Genomic DNA, 16778 nt, shown 5'->3' on the forward strand with positions numbered 1-16778 from the left:
CAATATAAACTTACTAAAAATTTTCAAAAGAAAGCTTTTTATAAACATTTTTATAACCCTTTATTTAAAGATATTTCATTAAAACCTCATACATAGATTGCTTAACATCAAGAAACTAAACGAAATGCGAATTTTCCGCGGACTCATCTACAGTCGCGAAAATATAAATAGGGAATAGACATTTTAGCATACAAATTCACAATAACACATACAAATTAAGCATAAAAAAGTTAATTATTACATCTTGTTGCGTGCTTTCAATTACTTGCGGTTATTGGCAAATTGGAAAAGCGACATCGATGCTGCTATATATTCCGCTTCATCGCCGCCATTCTCATTGATGAACTTTTCTGAAAAAAATTTAATACGTTTTTAATTGAATGTTAAACTAAGAAAGGATAAGGGGAACTCATCATTTGAAGACTCGAATGCTCCACCGATTAGCGCAGCGGGTCCTGGATTGGATTTTCTTGTTTTACCGCATTGGTTTTATTTAATTTTTTCTTTTACTAATATATTTTAAAAAACGTAAACACGTCACTTACGATTGAAAAAATTTTATATTTACTACTTCATGTCGTTGGCATTTACATTTCATTTATAAGTTTAAGTTATTTATAAACATTCGCTCTCAAAACTTATTAAAGGTTTGTTTGAAAAAACTTTTAATAAGCTTAATATTAAAAATGCTTATTTAACGCTTATTATAGCAAACTTAATTTAAGTTATTTTTAAAAACGTTTACTGAAATGCTTGTTGGGATGCAAAAGCCGTTAAACGTTTGTATGTAGTTATGCATACATACATACATACATGTAAAAACAGCTACATCGTATTTTTCTATAACTTTTTTTTATTTATATGTATGTAAATTAAATATGTAGTTCAATTGATCAAAAAAGTTAGTAAATGCATTGCGCAGAATTATTCTCTTCTTATGTACATACATTTGTAGAGTCCGACCGATAATCGGCATCGCTAGTATCGGCTAGTATCGGCACAAAATTGAGCATCGGTATCGGCCTTTTTTCGCCGATTCTTTGCAGATTATTTGGAATTTCTTTGCATATGTTCAGGTGAAGCGACAGACAACAGCCAACATCAGAAAACATTTGCAGACAGCTCACAAAAATGATTTTTTTTTCTGGTTGAAGGTGTTTCACGTGATTTTCCATACAAAAGTATGTTCGACAATTTTCTTTTATATGGAGAACACTGCCAGCAAAACAAATTGCCAAAAATTAACGGGATTTTATGGCAGCTTGAAACTTGCACTTCATTTTACTAGAATTAAATGGTCTACAAAACTGCATACCAAAATTCTAATTGAAAAGTTTGAAATTTTTGTGAAAATAAGCAGACATTTTCTAATTTTTGTACAAAGTTTGAAATCTGAATTTATTTGGTGTTTGTTGTATAACAGCTCCACATTTATACAAAATATTAAACATTAAATGAACAAAAGACAAATGCTAAATGCCAAAACCGGTCAAAATATCGCAATTCTTTTATTTTATGGACTACTATGTATATGTATGGACATACATACCTAACATATATGTAAGTCCTTATGCATTGAGTGCAAAAGAGTGTATTATAGCACAAAACGAAATGAAATTTTATGCTCCCAAATATTTCTTACTTAGCACCATATAAAAAAGTTTTTTATTTAATGTAAATAAATGTGATATATATAAATATGTACATACATATATTTTTACACATAACAAGCCAATTAATTAAATTATTTGTTTTCTTTTGTTTTGTTAATTCCGGTAAAATAAACGGATTTTATGAATTAATACATTTATTTGTAATTCTTTATGGAATCGGCGTCGGCATCGGCATCGGCCGATTCTTTCCCCCATAAGCCGATTAATCGGCATAGGCATCGGTACCTGAAAAAAAAATTGGAATCGGTCGGATTCTATACATATGTATACAGTAGCGAAACTATAAAAGTGGAAGCGACATTTAAGCATTCTTTGGCTTTTTTCATTACGTTTGTATAATGCGAAATATTACAAACACATTTGCATAGTAGTGCACAAAAAATTTATTTGAAGAAAAAAATTGCCCAAAATCGCCTAAGGCGATTTCCTAAATTTTTACGTGCAAACATCCAAAAGAATCGCCAATTTGGCGCTAAATCACTCAATCTGGACACTCTGCCTATGTATTAATTACATACACGGTTAAAAATTTCGGTTTTAATTTTAACGTTTTTGGATTACATATCGATGGCTGAGTGGAAGATCGACCTATCTCGGCAGCCAGTTCAAAAACGCCCTATCTCAGAAAGCTTTTCAAGAACATCCTACTTCAAAATTTTATTGAAAAACACCCTATCTCAGAATTTGGTTGAATAACGCCCTATCAGAATTCTGTTCAAAAACGCCCTATCTCAAACGAAAATACATTGAAAATAAGCTGAGGTAGGGCGATTTAGAATCGGCAGCTGAGATAGGGCGTTCTTCAATAAAATTCTGAAGTAGGGCGTTCTTGAAAAGTTTTATGAGATAGAGCGTTATTCAAAAATTTTATGAGATAGGGCGTTTTCGAACTGGCTGCCGAGATAGGTCGATCTTCCACTCAGCCATCGATATATCACCAAACTAAATTTAGTTTCAAATACAAACCTTCCATGTTTAAAAAAAGAGAGCACATTAGTTCTGTTTGGAATTTAAACAGTTCAGTTTATAAGATTTTCTCTCTCTCTCTGAGAGACAACCTTATGCCTAAGTTTTATAGGTCATATAAAATAAGGCATATTGAGACAAACATTTTCTATTTCGGTTTAGATTTTAAACAAAATTTTCGAGATATGAAACCTATAAACCAGAATTAAAACATTTTGGTTTGATTTTTAAACAAATAGGGCCTATATTTGAAACCATGAACTTTTTGATTTTAATTTTAAACCACTCATAGCAAAACATCATTTTCTCGGCTGCTTGGACTAAAATTGAAACCAGAATATATAAAAAATTGCTTAAAACTATTGACTGGTTTAAAAACTAAACTATAAAAGATTAAAAAATGGCATGAGTCCCAGTTCGATTTAAAAATTAAACCCAAATTTTTGACCGTGTATCTAGAAACATTCTGAATATGAAGTTTGTAGCCCACTCAAGTTTAGTGTACTAAAGTGCAAGTTTAAAGTTTGTGGCTCATTTCCTCCACACAAGAAAATTGTCGAACATACATACTTTGTATGGAAGAAATTTTGTGAACATAAATTGCCAGAAAGCAATGTTTATTTTTTCTGTCATATGACAGTTTTTTTTTTTTAATTTTTGAATGACGTGCCGCGAGAAGAGGATTTCATCCTATTTCGAGCATGGGGAATCGAACCGCATACATATTTAAATTCTTAAATTTTTAAGTTTACCCTCTAATGGGCTCAAAGCTTAAAATTCTTACTATCCAGAGCCAGGTCTTTGTTAGGTAGAAAACTAGGAACTGACTATGGATAGTTGGAATTTGAGCTCATTAGGGATAATTGAGGGGGTGGACATTATTTTTGACGGCCATATTCGTTTTAAAGCGCCCCACAAAACATAGAAATACACATATGTGCATCTTATTTTTGAATGAAAAATGAAATTTCAACCTCCAGGGAGTTTTAAAAATATTGTAGCTATTTTTGACATCGGGGGACAAAACTCCATCAAGTGCCAAAATATATTTAATTAATTTCCCACTGTCTTATGGCAAAATAGTGGCCGCTTTGTGAAAAAATCCATGAAGTTGCTGAACTTTAGGACCTTTGAGGCACGTCCTTCTTTTATCTGATTTAAAAATTTTTCACGTTTTTATGACCAAGTGAACCTTTTTGGGGGGAGTCTTGCTTTGTAGGACAAAGTTGCAAAATAAGTCGGAGGCTACTGCACATGCATGATTATATTTATTGAATTATTTTACAAAACTATAACTAAATAGGGGAGTGAAGGTTGTTATAGACCACCTAAGGAAAAATTTTGTAGAAAAAAAGGAACAACATTTTTTTATCTATTCAGATTTCCGTGTTTTCTACTTAGTCTAGTAAGGATTAGACATTGATTAGACTAGGATTACAGACATGAGCCGCTTAACAGTAGTTTGGGATTTTATTTTTTTTTAATTTTGAATTGTGTAGTTATTGCAGAGGACAATCTATGTGTACATACATACATCCGAACTGACTTCAATAACAATTATAATTTATGTATTACATAATATGATGTTTTGGCGGTAAAATTTTGGCTAAGTGTTTGTTCGAGCTTCTCCTCAAATTAGTGTGGGCATCCTGATATTTTTATACAAATGGAGGGACTTACAGTTTTACGCCGCCTCCGAGTGATAAATGGATTTTATGAGAAGTTTTTTGAAGCCAGAAATACCCTCGGAGATTTGCAATTGCGAACTCTTCTAATTTGAATGGTTGCTCTGACCAGAGATCGAAACTGGGTCCTAAGGAGTAGTAATTCGCACCTCTAACCACTCGATTACAGCGGCCTAAATAACGCTTATCATATTAGCAACGAGTGAACTTTTTGCTACAAATATACATATATATATATATGCATAAATGTATGAACTATACTGATACATATCGTACTCCCTGTTCAAAAGAGGCACAACTCAAAATCAGATCTGGAAATATAATTACTTATGGAACGTACAGATTCAACGTAGTTAATACAAAAACTGGTATAACGATAGCTTTTTTTAAGTTAGAGAATAACATTGTAAAGAAAAAAAAATTATTCAATTGCAGATAAATCTTACGAATAGATTTATGCAAAAAAAAATATCGACGAATTTTTTTTTTTAGTTATGCCTCCTATGAAGAATTTGCTATATGAATGTACATACATACATACAATGTAAATGTGAAGTGCTTTCCTAATCGACAAGTCTGAAGATAAAAGATAATTAAAACAACAAAGGTAATACTGCAAGCTGCTAATAATTTATCGTACATCATAATATGTGTCACAGCTAGCAATAAATTGTTTCCGTGGTTTTATATATGTACATACATACATACTTCGTCTGGTATGATTAACAGCTCTGCTTTGTAGGCGATTGAACACGGCCGACGTATTAAAACTAGTCCAGAATTATGGAGGTTTTTGGGTTTACCCCCAGGGGCAGTGAAATATGCATAAAAATGTGCCATCATTTAGTTTAAGACAATAATGGTAAAAAATAGTTTAAGATGTCAAATATTTAAGATCTCTTTTCAAAGATAGTAGTCGAGAGATCTAGGTTTAATTTAAGCCAGGAAGGTTCTATCACCTTTTGTGTCTTTGCCAGAACTTCCAAAATATTTAAAAAACCGCCATTTTTTGACACTTTGAACTCGTGTTTTTCAAAATATGGAGCTGATGGAAACTTAAAGCTTACGTATTCGTAATCAGCAAAACAGCATTAACATTTGCCGTACCAAATTTTTTTTTTTTTAAGTAGTAAGGATTACTACAGTAAATAGTAAGGATTAGACATGATTATACAAGGATTAGAGACATATGGCCACATAACAGTAGTTAGAGTTGTTATTTTATTTTTAATTTTTAATTACGTCGTTATTGCAGAGGCCCATCGATGTGTATCTTAACACTATTTAATAATCAATTTACTATCTTATCAAACTGATGCATTAATTAATTTGTCATTCTGAACCATTTCTAATTAATATTCACAATCATACATGTACGCTTAAGCTGTAAAAGTGTACCCGTAATGCGTAACACGCCTCCTCACCAACTGCCTATAATAAACAAATTATTTGGATTTAACATTCTTTCATAAGTGCACATAAAAGATGATCCATACGAATTTTAAGTGTAGGCATATATGTATGTACATATGTTATTTGAATTGTTTTACAAATTTGCTGTATTATTAATTTTTCACCTTAGTGATATAAGTAAGTATATAAATATTTAATCATTCATTAGTTTATATACATACATTTAAAACACGACGATTTTCGATAATTAGTTTACGACATACCCGTCCAATATATTGTCATTTAACCGCGCTCTCTGGTTGCCGCTCGATGCTATACTAAAGTAAGATATTGTTTAAAGCGTACATATATAAAACTCAAAACAATCAACACCTTTGCAATTCTGATTTGAAGCGGAAAGGCGGCATGCGACGCAAGCAGTCATGTTAAGTATTTACTCGTAATGTATAGCTATATGTACATATATACATATATACATATATATATGTGGATGAGAGGCAGTATTAACAGCTGAGAGTTTTAAGCAGTTGTGAAAATAATATATTAACTTTCAAGTATGTGGAAAAAAATGTATATAGGCTATTACAATTCTATAGTTACTTATTGATCAATCTGGTGAGATCACTACCGAACTATGGTATATGCGGAGTTCTAAGCCTCTGAAATCGCTATTTTGTTAACACTTTTTGTCCTTTCTACAAATATTGTTATAATCAAACGATTTCATCAAAACTGTAAAGTTGTCGACTATTATAAATATATATACATATGTAAATATATAGCCTACATATGTAGACAACTCAGAAATCTGTTGTGGATACATCAAAGTTTTACGATATGTATGTATATATTTTCCTCGAATTTTATATTATTACCAGTGTTGCCATTGGGACATTTTTCTGTACCGAAATTAGTTGCACGATTTTGAAACGTACCAAAAGTAAGCTTTGAACTAAAAAGGCTTTCTACAGAATTTGGACATCCAGCGTCCTGCCATGTAGAATTCAACATTGTCACTAATAGTCATTTATTGAACAATATAAAAATACGGAGGACTGTGCTATTGAAAAAAACAATAATTTTGCCAAAATCAGTTTTTGCTGTTAAATGAATAATTATAAGTGACCTCAGGGTTAAGGTTCAGGGATGGTATTCTTAAAGATTGTAGTCGAAGGTTCAAGCCTTAATTTGAGCCTAAGTAGAAGGCTCTATATATCACCTTTTGTTTAATTGCGGTGGGAACTCAAACTTTGCACAAAATCTGGTTTTGCTGTTCAATAAATGATTATAAGTGACCATCAAGTCAAGGTGCAGGGATGGTATTTTCATGGTAATAGCCGAGAACTGTAGCTTTATTTTAAGCCTAAGTGGAAGGTTCTATCACCTTTTGTTGTTTTGACCTCGTTTATCTCAAAATCTGGAGCTGGTGGAGACTTTATACTTACGGATTCGTAATCATCACAAAAAAGTCTATCAAAAACAGCTTTAACATTTGCAGAAACAAAATTGTTTCCCCTTCTTGTTCCCTTGTGTAAACCATCATGTTATCCAACTTATTTCGGGGGGTATGACGGTGCAGTCTTCAATACGTTCCGCAGGTGGTTAGATTGTGAAAAAAGTCATCCTCTGGATATTTAAGTATACAGCAGATACATTTTGTAAAGTATTATGACAAAAAATATGTATTCCTGAACAATTCTTTCTCACTAAATACCTAAAAAATTTTCATTAACCCTAGGGTCAATGACCCGGCACCCGGGTAGGTTTTTTGACTTTAAGTAGCTCGCATTTCTTCAATTATAGAAACATAGCCACGATACTCCGGATCGTCGTGATTTAAGTGTTAATTTATTAAAAAAAATATATTAACTATTTTAATGTTTAAAATGGTCTCAACCTAAGATAACTAATGTATCTTCATGCACTCTGTATGTTTTTGGTACTACACCTAACCTCTTTTTAGAAGCAGATCTTTTTTTCTTAAAAAAAAAAAATGATTACCTAAACTAGCGGATTTTGAGAAACAAACGCCATTGAAATATAATTACTTGGACAAAAGCATCGAAAAAATACATTAGGGTACCCAGTTACCTGGTCATTGACCGTAGGGTTAACGACACCATGTAAGCCATTTGAACCGAACCGAACGCACTTCTGAGATACTTACGGCCGATGCCGATTTCTTAAAAAAATCTAACTGAATTTAAATTCATTCAAGAACAAATGTTTTTGATAAAATTTTATAATAACAAAAGAAAAAAATAAACTTACAAAACAAATAATCATTCAAGAATCTATTCACTTATTTATGTATGTGGGGCGTTCCATACCAAAAGGGACGGGGTTCACACTTCATGTGTTTGATTTGTATCAAATTTTTAGGGTTGATGGATTAACATAAATAAATACGAAATTTGAGCTTGATTTATACATTTTTAAAAACTTTACAGCACAAAAACAAAAACAAATCGATTTAATAGCTTTCCAAATGAAATCGTGGCTACGGCCCTGAGTGTGAGCCCCGTCCATTTTGGTATGGAACGCCCCACATACATATATATGTATTAAAAGTAGTATATCGCCTATGCATACATATCATTGCAATACTTACTTGGTCCCCTTTCAGACACGTCAAGTCTTGCTTTCAAGTCTGCTCGTTCGTTGGTGGTGAAGAGAGGGGAAGAGTACAGATACCTCCGTACCAAGAATGATAGATTACAAGATTGCGCCTATCAGGATTTTTGAGAATAAATTTTGTGTGACGTCACACTGGTGCAATTGCGAGAAAGAAATGCCAAAACGTGAGCAAGAATGGAAGAAGAAAAAATGTTGCAAGGAAAACGTAAACAAGTTGCACAGGTGTGACGTCATACAAACAACGATTCTGTCAAATTCACTGAGAGAGGAATAGCGGTACCGTGATTGGCGCAACCTCTATTTCTCTCAATCGTGCCTCCGTACCGTCAATTCGTTTCAAGTTTTTTTTGTCTCTTTTGATCTTTTCGTTGCTTCCCATTTAAAGATCCGAGGACTTGAATTCAATAAAACTTGACGCGTGTGGAAGCAAAGAGAAAACACAAAAGAGAATGCGATAAAAATTGCTTTCAAGACTTGACGTGTCTGAAAGGGGACTTTGTTCCATAGTAGTTTTCTTATTCAATGGGCCGTATGAATAAAAATTAAGCAATTGCTCTTTCTTAAAATTTCATACCTTTTACTTCAATTTTGTTTGAATAAATTGAGTAAAAGATCTGAAATTTTAAGAAAAAGCAATTGCTTATTTTTATTCATACGGCCCAGTGTTCATTCGAAATTACAATTATTATGCTGGATTTCCACTAGGCATTAAATGGCAAAAATGACAAATGACAATGAAATGGCATATAAATATTTTTTGTATTCTTAGTAACAAAAATATGCAGCTTCTGCTGGCTATTGTATTGAAGACAATTTGTTAATAAACAGTAAGTATATTTTAACTTAATACTTTATTAAAAATACCTTTACAAACATCTTTTATTTTGTAGTGCCCGTTTTTGTTTACTTATACACTTTACATTTCTACCCTTCGCAAAAATAATCGTTAAAACTAGGTTGGACACCGAAAAGTTATCGGTTTATTATTTTATAATTACAGATTAACGAGGGCCGAATTTGGTATGGCTAATCCCTTTTGTTAATTACAGATTATAGAGCTAAGCTCGAAAATGAGGATAATCTACTCATATGTAAACCTAGTATTAATTAATCTATACTAATCATACAAAGAGAAGTCCCTATTTTTTGTAACAGGTAATCTCGCGAACGGCTGGTCCGATTTATATATAAATAGCTTTCCGCAACCACCATGTCATAGGCAAAAAAAAAATTACTTTTTTCCGGTAGGTGGGCCAGGGACCGATCTATTCGAAAAAATCGTATTAAGGTCCGATTTGCTTAAAATTTGGTATGTAGGTAGCTTTTTGCCTAGATTAGCATATCGGATAGGATTAGAAAAGAAAACGTCATAAAACCTGCTCACTGATATGCATTATTATTGGTTGCCGGGACGTATGTATGTATGACGAGCGCGGGAATGAGTAAACTTTGCTATGAATTGCAAAGTCTTGAGAATGTGTTCTGGCGTTTCTTCGTCCAGCTCACAGAAACGAGAGACTCCGTGTTTTGCCAGGCATTCATTGCCATTATGGCTTACTTGCCCTGGCACCCGGCCAAATAATTCTTCGTTCTTCAATTTAGGGTCCTGAATGAGTCTCTTGGGACTTCTGCGCTATTAAGGTAGCCTGACTGTCCAACATAATGCAAATGTTTTTAGAAGTTGTGCCTCTCTAAGGAAATCTCTGACATAGGAGCTCTTATACAAGAACATCTGCTTGGAAAATGGTGAGGTAGCTGCCTATTGGCATCGATACTTTAAAAACTTGTCCACCTTCAAGTTTTGATCCATCAGTGTACCAAATTTCACCTTCTAGTTTGATGGAAGCGTTTCCTGCACTCCAGGATGTTCGGTCCGCAATAGATACCTTAGTACTCTTCAAGATTATTTGTTCTGGAACTATAGCATTACTAATGTGCATTATGGGGTCATTTATGAATTTCCCTAGGACCTTCATCTGTCTTGACATATTTATGCTTTTTAGTGCCGAAAGGGTGGCCTTTCTATCTGTTAGGATTGGGACAAAATTCGCTGCAATTTACTTAGTTTTGTTCTACCATTTCTTTGTGTAGCTTTAGTCCACCATAATAGGGACGCGCAAGTGACTACTAGCTTCACAACCACAACTTGTTGACGGTTGCGTCGAAATGGGCGTTCCAGGTGAGTGTCTTACACCATCTTCGTGTGATACGCAGGACTTGTTGTATGCGGTTGGAGATCGTTTCATCATGCAGCCCGGTTACGCAGATCACCAGATCGTCTGCATAGCATTGTGATTCGAAGCCATGGTCATTCATTAGGAAGAGGAGTTCCTCTATAACTGTAGTTCACAAGATAGGTGAGAGTGCACCCCCTTTTGGCTGTAATTGTCAAAAGCCCCTGAAATGTAAACGAAGGCACAAAGACTATAATCTTAGATTACAGAGCCTTTTCAATTTCTCAGAAGGTCTGCCTGGTTGATAGGCAAATCGGTTCTTATCGGTGATCGCTCCGTTAGGTTGACTTTTCTAATGAGAGGGACCGGCAATTTTACGCCGCCTCCGAATGGCAAATTGATGTTTTGAGGAGCTTTTTTCGTGGCAGAAATAAACTCGGAGGTTTGCCATTGCCTGCTCCGGGACGGCAGCTGTTAAAAAATGTCTAATATAGATGTTGCCCGGACCAGGGATCGAACCCAGTTCGTACAGAATAGTATTACCAATCAGCCACGGCGGCCGTTTACCTACCTTCGGTAATAATACGACCTTAGCCTCTGTTCATCTACCCGGAATATGGTACAGTCAGAGCGATGCTCTATATAATTTAGAGGGGACTGGGGCTAAAAACATATTACTTCCTTGCGGAAGTAGACAAGCATATACCCCATATGGCCCTGGTGATTTGGAAGGGATACATTAAGATACCGCCGATTGCACGCTTTCTAGATTGCACATTAGGTCAAATGATTCATTTGGCTGTGGGGAAGTCCAATTTCGTAAACGCAGTTTTACATTATATTTTGATGCCATTCTGTAGGGAATACTCCAAAATAACAAAAACTGCAATTTGTTTTTGTAAAATAAATAACACAGCAAGACAGCAATCACAGAATGTTACACTTTCAAAACGTTATTGATACGTTGTTTATTTCTTAAGTTTCGAGTGAATTTTTTTGTATAAAGTTGGAATAATTATAGGAACATTTTAAATGGAAATCAAAAATGTAAGTGAGTACCTATGTACCCCTATGCCTATGGCTCTTTTGGATTTCCGCATCTCTTTTTTATAGTTAGTTAGCGCAAGTTTATACGGATTTCGATTCCGATCACCTGTGGCATTTACCCTATTAAATAGTTTTGCTCCACCAAGGCACTACGAGGGCTGTTTCCACCCTCTCCGATGATAAAGCGAAAGAGTTGCCTACATACGAATATACAAGTGTATTATGCACATATGTACATCTATCTATACGTCTGTATTGTATGTGACTTATTTTTGGGAACGGTTACACTTACAGCTGAATTTTTTCGATTTTTACGATCCCGGGATTTTCGGGACATCGGTCATAGAATCCCGGGATCCCGGAATTAGTCCCGGGTTTTAGGTATTCATTATTTTCCAACAACTTAACATGAAAAAATTGCATCAATATAGTTTGAGAAGCTGTCCTACCATATAATAAATAATAAATAAATGGGTTTTAAATCTGCTTTATTATTTAACTAGTAACGAAACAAGAGACAGTAATTAAATTTATACGCATTTAGCAAGACTTAAGCGTGTACATATCTGACAAAGTAGCTTAAGGCATGTCGCAGAAAGCTCTATGCAAAAAAAAGCTTAAGTCAACATATGTATTGTGTGTGACTGAAAAAGTTCATAATACTAGTGGCAGAAATAAAAGAAACGCCTTCTTTCAACCGGTTTAGTCTTTATTTCTTTTCTTTATTTAATTTTTTTTTTTTTTTTAAGTACCTCATTTTATATATAATTAACTGCATTTAAATGAGCATTTCAAAATTTGTACTACAAAAATTATAAAAATATTTCGTATTTGCCAAAATTTCAAACTTTTTACTCAGCATTTTTAGAAACATTTTAGGTACGCAGTTTTATAGCCCATTAAATTAAAGTAGGCTAAAATAAAGTTTCATGCAGTTACAAAATACCGTTGATTTTTGGGAGTTTTTTAAACGATGCTGGATATTTTCTTCCATATAAACAAAATGTCGAAAATGTATGAAAAAAAATGCGTGACACCGCCAGCAAAAAAATAATAAAAAATCAGCGTTACTTTTAGTCAATGGAACTTGCACTTTATCCTGTAATTTAATGGGCTAAACTTATAAAATTGCGTACCTACAATTTTTCTAAAAAGCTGAGTAAAATGATTGAAACAGTTTGAAACAAAAAATTTTCAAAACACACCAAGCAATCAATATACTCACGACACTAGGGGCAGAATATAGTAAAACTGCGTTTTTAGTTTTGGAATTTTTTTATTAGAACTTTATAATTTCAAAAATATGATGAATTCTAAAAAAATATTTAAAAAATTCAGCGCAATGTAGAATAAAAATGGGTACCAAATGAAAGAGAAAATTCTGTAGGATTAAAAAAAATAAAAATTTTTTGGGTTCACAACGACGAACAGATATTGAAATGCTCTTTTAATCAATTTTATTTGTTTAAGCTAATAAAGTTAGAAGGACTATATTCGAGGACGTGGTCGAGTTTATATTACTCCTTAACATATATTTTTTTTTTTAAATAAATTTTGCAAAATTTCAAGGATATTCAAGGATACAATTTTTAAGGACATTTTCATACCTTTTGCACCAAAAAATTTAATCTGTTCTTTCTCTACAGAATTTCCTCTTTAATTTGATATCCATACTGTTTCGTAAGTACACTGCACTAAATTTTTTAAACCATTTTCTGAATTACTCATATTATTCAATTTTCAAAGTCCTTTTAAAAAATCCTGACGCCAGAGAGAAAAGCTAAAAACGCAATTTTACTGCATACATATATTTGACCCATGGCTTCGCGAATATATTGATTTTTGTGTGTGTAAAATTGCCTGTCGCACGGTGTTATGTGTATGTACGTACATATAATTAGCTAGACATATATAAAAAAAATATTAAATATTAAATAAACAAAAGAAATATAGCATTCTATTATTGCCACCATTGCAATTTACATTAAAAAAGTCCGGGATCCCGGGATTAACATCCCTAGTATGTGTAGACATTCATAAAGATGCTAAAACCATTTCACAGCTATAAAGGTGAAATGTGAATATGAGTAAAAAGTAGGTGAAGCAGGTGCCGTTGAATTACACTATGAAGGTTAAGTGTCAACCACTTTAAAAATATGCGAAAAGCATGCAGAAAACCCTTTTCGAAAACAATCGCAGGATTTTTCATTATTTTCCTCACAGCCTTGTATTTTACTTATCGCGCTGTAAGACAATTTTATGTGAACCGAAGCCAAGTAGAGTCACTAGAATTTTAAAGTAGTTAAAGTAGAAAATTATATTATTTCCTAGCCACGGGGATGTTAAAAAGTCTAGAAACATATATGTAGATATGTACGTGGCCTTTAAATGAGAAATTGAAATACAGATTTTCGTAGTTTTCGAAACCGAGAAAAAGTTGTATTTGCATCTGAAATAAATAATTGTAAACGAAAATCAACCATGCTCACATGGTATGCACTAGAGGGCTGCATGAATGCATTCAAAACGGCTTTTGAATTATTCATATACAAAACGAATGAATGATTTTGGCTTCAAATTTTTTTGAATTTGAGTGAATAGCTATTCTGATATTTGTGTCGACATCACAATATTCAAACAAAGTGAAAATAAATTGAATTGAAATAAATGACAATTTTTTGTATGAATATCCAAAAATAATTTTTCTATGCACATATGTACAAACATACATATGTATGTATGTATGTATTGCGGCGCTCCTATTACATACGAAAAAACTTGTTTGTAGAAAAAAACTTTTACCGAAATGAGTTTGAATGATGTGAATCATGCTAAAAATATTTATAAGGTACAATCCCTGAGAGCCAGCTTTAGAAATTTTGTCGTTTGCTAGCATTTTTGAAATTTTCTCTCGCCGTCATTTCATTTGTTTGTTTGTTTCATGCAGAGTTGGGCAAAATTTATTCGAATGACGAATAACAAATGAATAAATTGTTTTTCTTGTTATTCGTAGATAATAAATAATTTTGTTTATTCAAAAAAAAATTATTCGAATGACGGATAAATTATTTTATTCGTTATTCGAATAATTATTATCTTCATTAATTATTCGAATAACGAATAAAATAATAATAAAACAAGTAATTTATGTATATAATATATGTACATATATTTATGTATAAAATGATAACCGTTTTCGTTGTTGCGATTTAACTCAAACCCCTGGATAGATTTAAGTCAAATTTTCGGAGGTTATTCCCTGCGCATTAAGTCCTATTAAAGGCTACTAGAAAACTCCTTGGTGGCGATGAAGCCGAGTTATTTATAAAAGCCGTATTTATGAACCGATTGCGTTCAAATTCAAAATGTGTTCTTCCTGCATGATGAAAAATACTTATGCGAAAAATGGACCCGCTAGGTGGCGCTGCAGTTGAGTTATTTAGAAAATCCCTATTTATTGTACAATCAGGTTGCAATTCATAATGGTGCTGCTGTCGAAATCATTAGTCATATGTCTGCACTACTTTGTTTTTTATGTTTATATTATACGAATTTACGATGTCTCACGTCGTCATACACCCTAGATGTGACCTTGCATCTACCTCCGCTTGATGAAATTGCTCGGACGGCCATTGCTGCAGCAGTAAGACTCAAGGAATCCAGCTCTTGGATATTTTAAAAGTGGCGAATCAGCAAGGAAAGTTTCGACCACATCCTTCCAAGAAAGACCACTGTGGGTATATCAATGGCCAAATTTTACATCGAGGATTTTTGGCTCTCTTATAATAGAAAACGCACATCTGTGCTCTTCAGCTTCCTTATAAGGACTTGTGTTGGCCACATGACATAAGACTAGAGGTTGACGCATCGGACCAATTTGGTAGTTGCAAGATCATAGAAGAAGATTACGCACGCTTAGAAAAGATCTCACAAGTGGAAACAAGACCATCGGTAAAGCTCATGATATTGAAAGGGATTTTTTCTTGCATATAGCATCAGAGCGCTGTTTTTTTTTTTGGCAGAAATATGTGTGAGAAGGGTTCTGTTCTTTAGTTGTTCAACCTAAATTAAGAATTTTTACTTTACCCATATTTGGTTTTCAACGCTATTCTTGCATTGGCCAACGCAAAAAATCTTATCAAGGGCCGCGAAACAAGAGGGAATGGGCTAGTATTCTTGATAAAATAGTAAACAGGATTCAGCTAACTCTTAATCCTTGACAATAGAAATAAAAGTAAAAGGTGGCTCAATGTGTTAAAAATGAGTTTTTATTCATTATTTAAAATAACGAATAAAATAACGAATAAATTCTTCGAAAGCAATTTATTCACGAATAATTTATTCGTGAATGAGTTATCTGCGAATAATTATATTACGGATAAAATTTTATTCGAATAATTATCTAAATAACAATTTATTCGAATAATGCCCAACTCTGGTTTCATGATGTGACTGTTTTCCATTCATTCATTCACATTCTTCCATTTGAAGGTAGAAAATATAAAACAAAATGTATATTCATAACTTACAGAATTCCAAACGCTGAGTGTTTTGTATGTGAAGTAAAATATTCAAATCTACTGTACTCTGTTTGGCTAGAAGTTTGAATGAATTCATGCAGCCCTCTAGTATGCACTTACACCTTTCCAAATTTACAGCCGGAAACCGACAAACAGGAAATAAGCTCAATTCGTCGTCGGACGCAAGCGGAAGTATTAGTATGTATAATGAATATACTTTTACTGGGTTTAGGATAAAAAAAATTAGGCTCGTAGGAAAATTTTCTACATTGACGATGGTTTTTGAGCCTACTTCAAAATAAGCTAATTTAAAAAAAAATTATTATATAGTTATTTTTTTTTTATCGAAATCTGGTTTAGCTCCGATTATTTTTAATTAGTTAAAGGGTCTTATTTGTGTTCCCTGCACTAGGTTTTAACGCAGATTTCAAAATGGTTCTCTTTTTTTATAAAGCAATCGTATTTCTGGCTAGTATATTTCAGGATGAATGGATACGGAATGAGCCAAGAGCTTGTGTGAGCAAATCCAATTTTTGGCAGCCAATGTCAGTTACGCGGTTTTGCGGAATGACGATACACGATTTTGTACTTTAAACGGCGATATGTATGTATGTTCTAGAGATGTTCGGAGATCATACATATGTACATACATCTGTTGAAACA

The sequence above is a fragment of the Rhagoletis pomonella genome, unplaced genomic scaffold (genome assembly GCF_013731165.1).
Source record: "Rhagoletis pomonella isolate Grant_MI unplaced genomic scaffold, Rhpom_1.0 Rhpom_scaffold_00007, whole genome shotgun sequence".
In the NCBI taxonomy this organism is placed as follows: Eukaryota; Metazoa; Arthropoda; class Insecta; order Diptera; family Tephritidae; genus Rhagoletis; species Rhagoletis pomonella.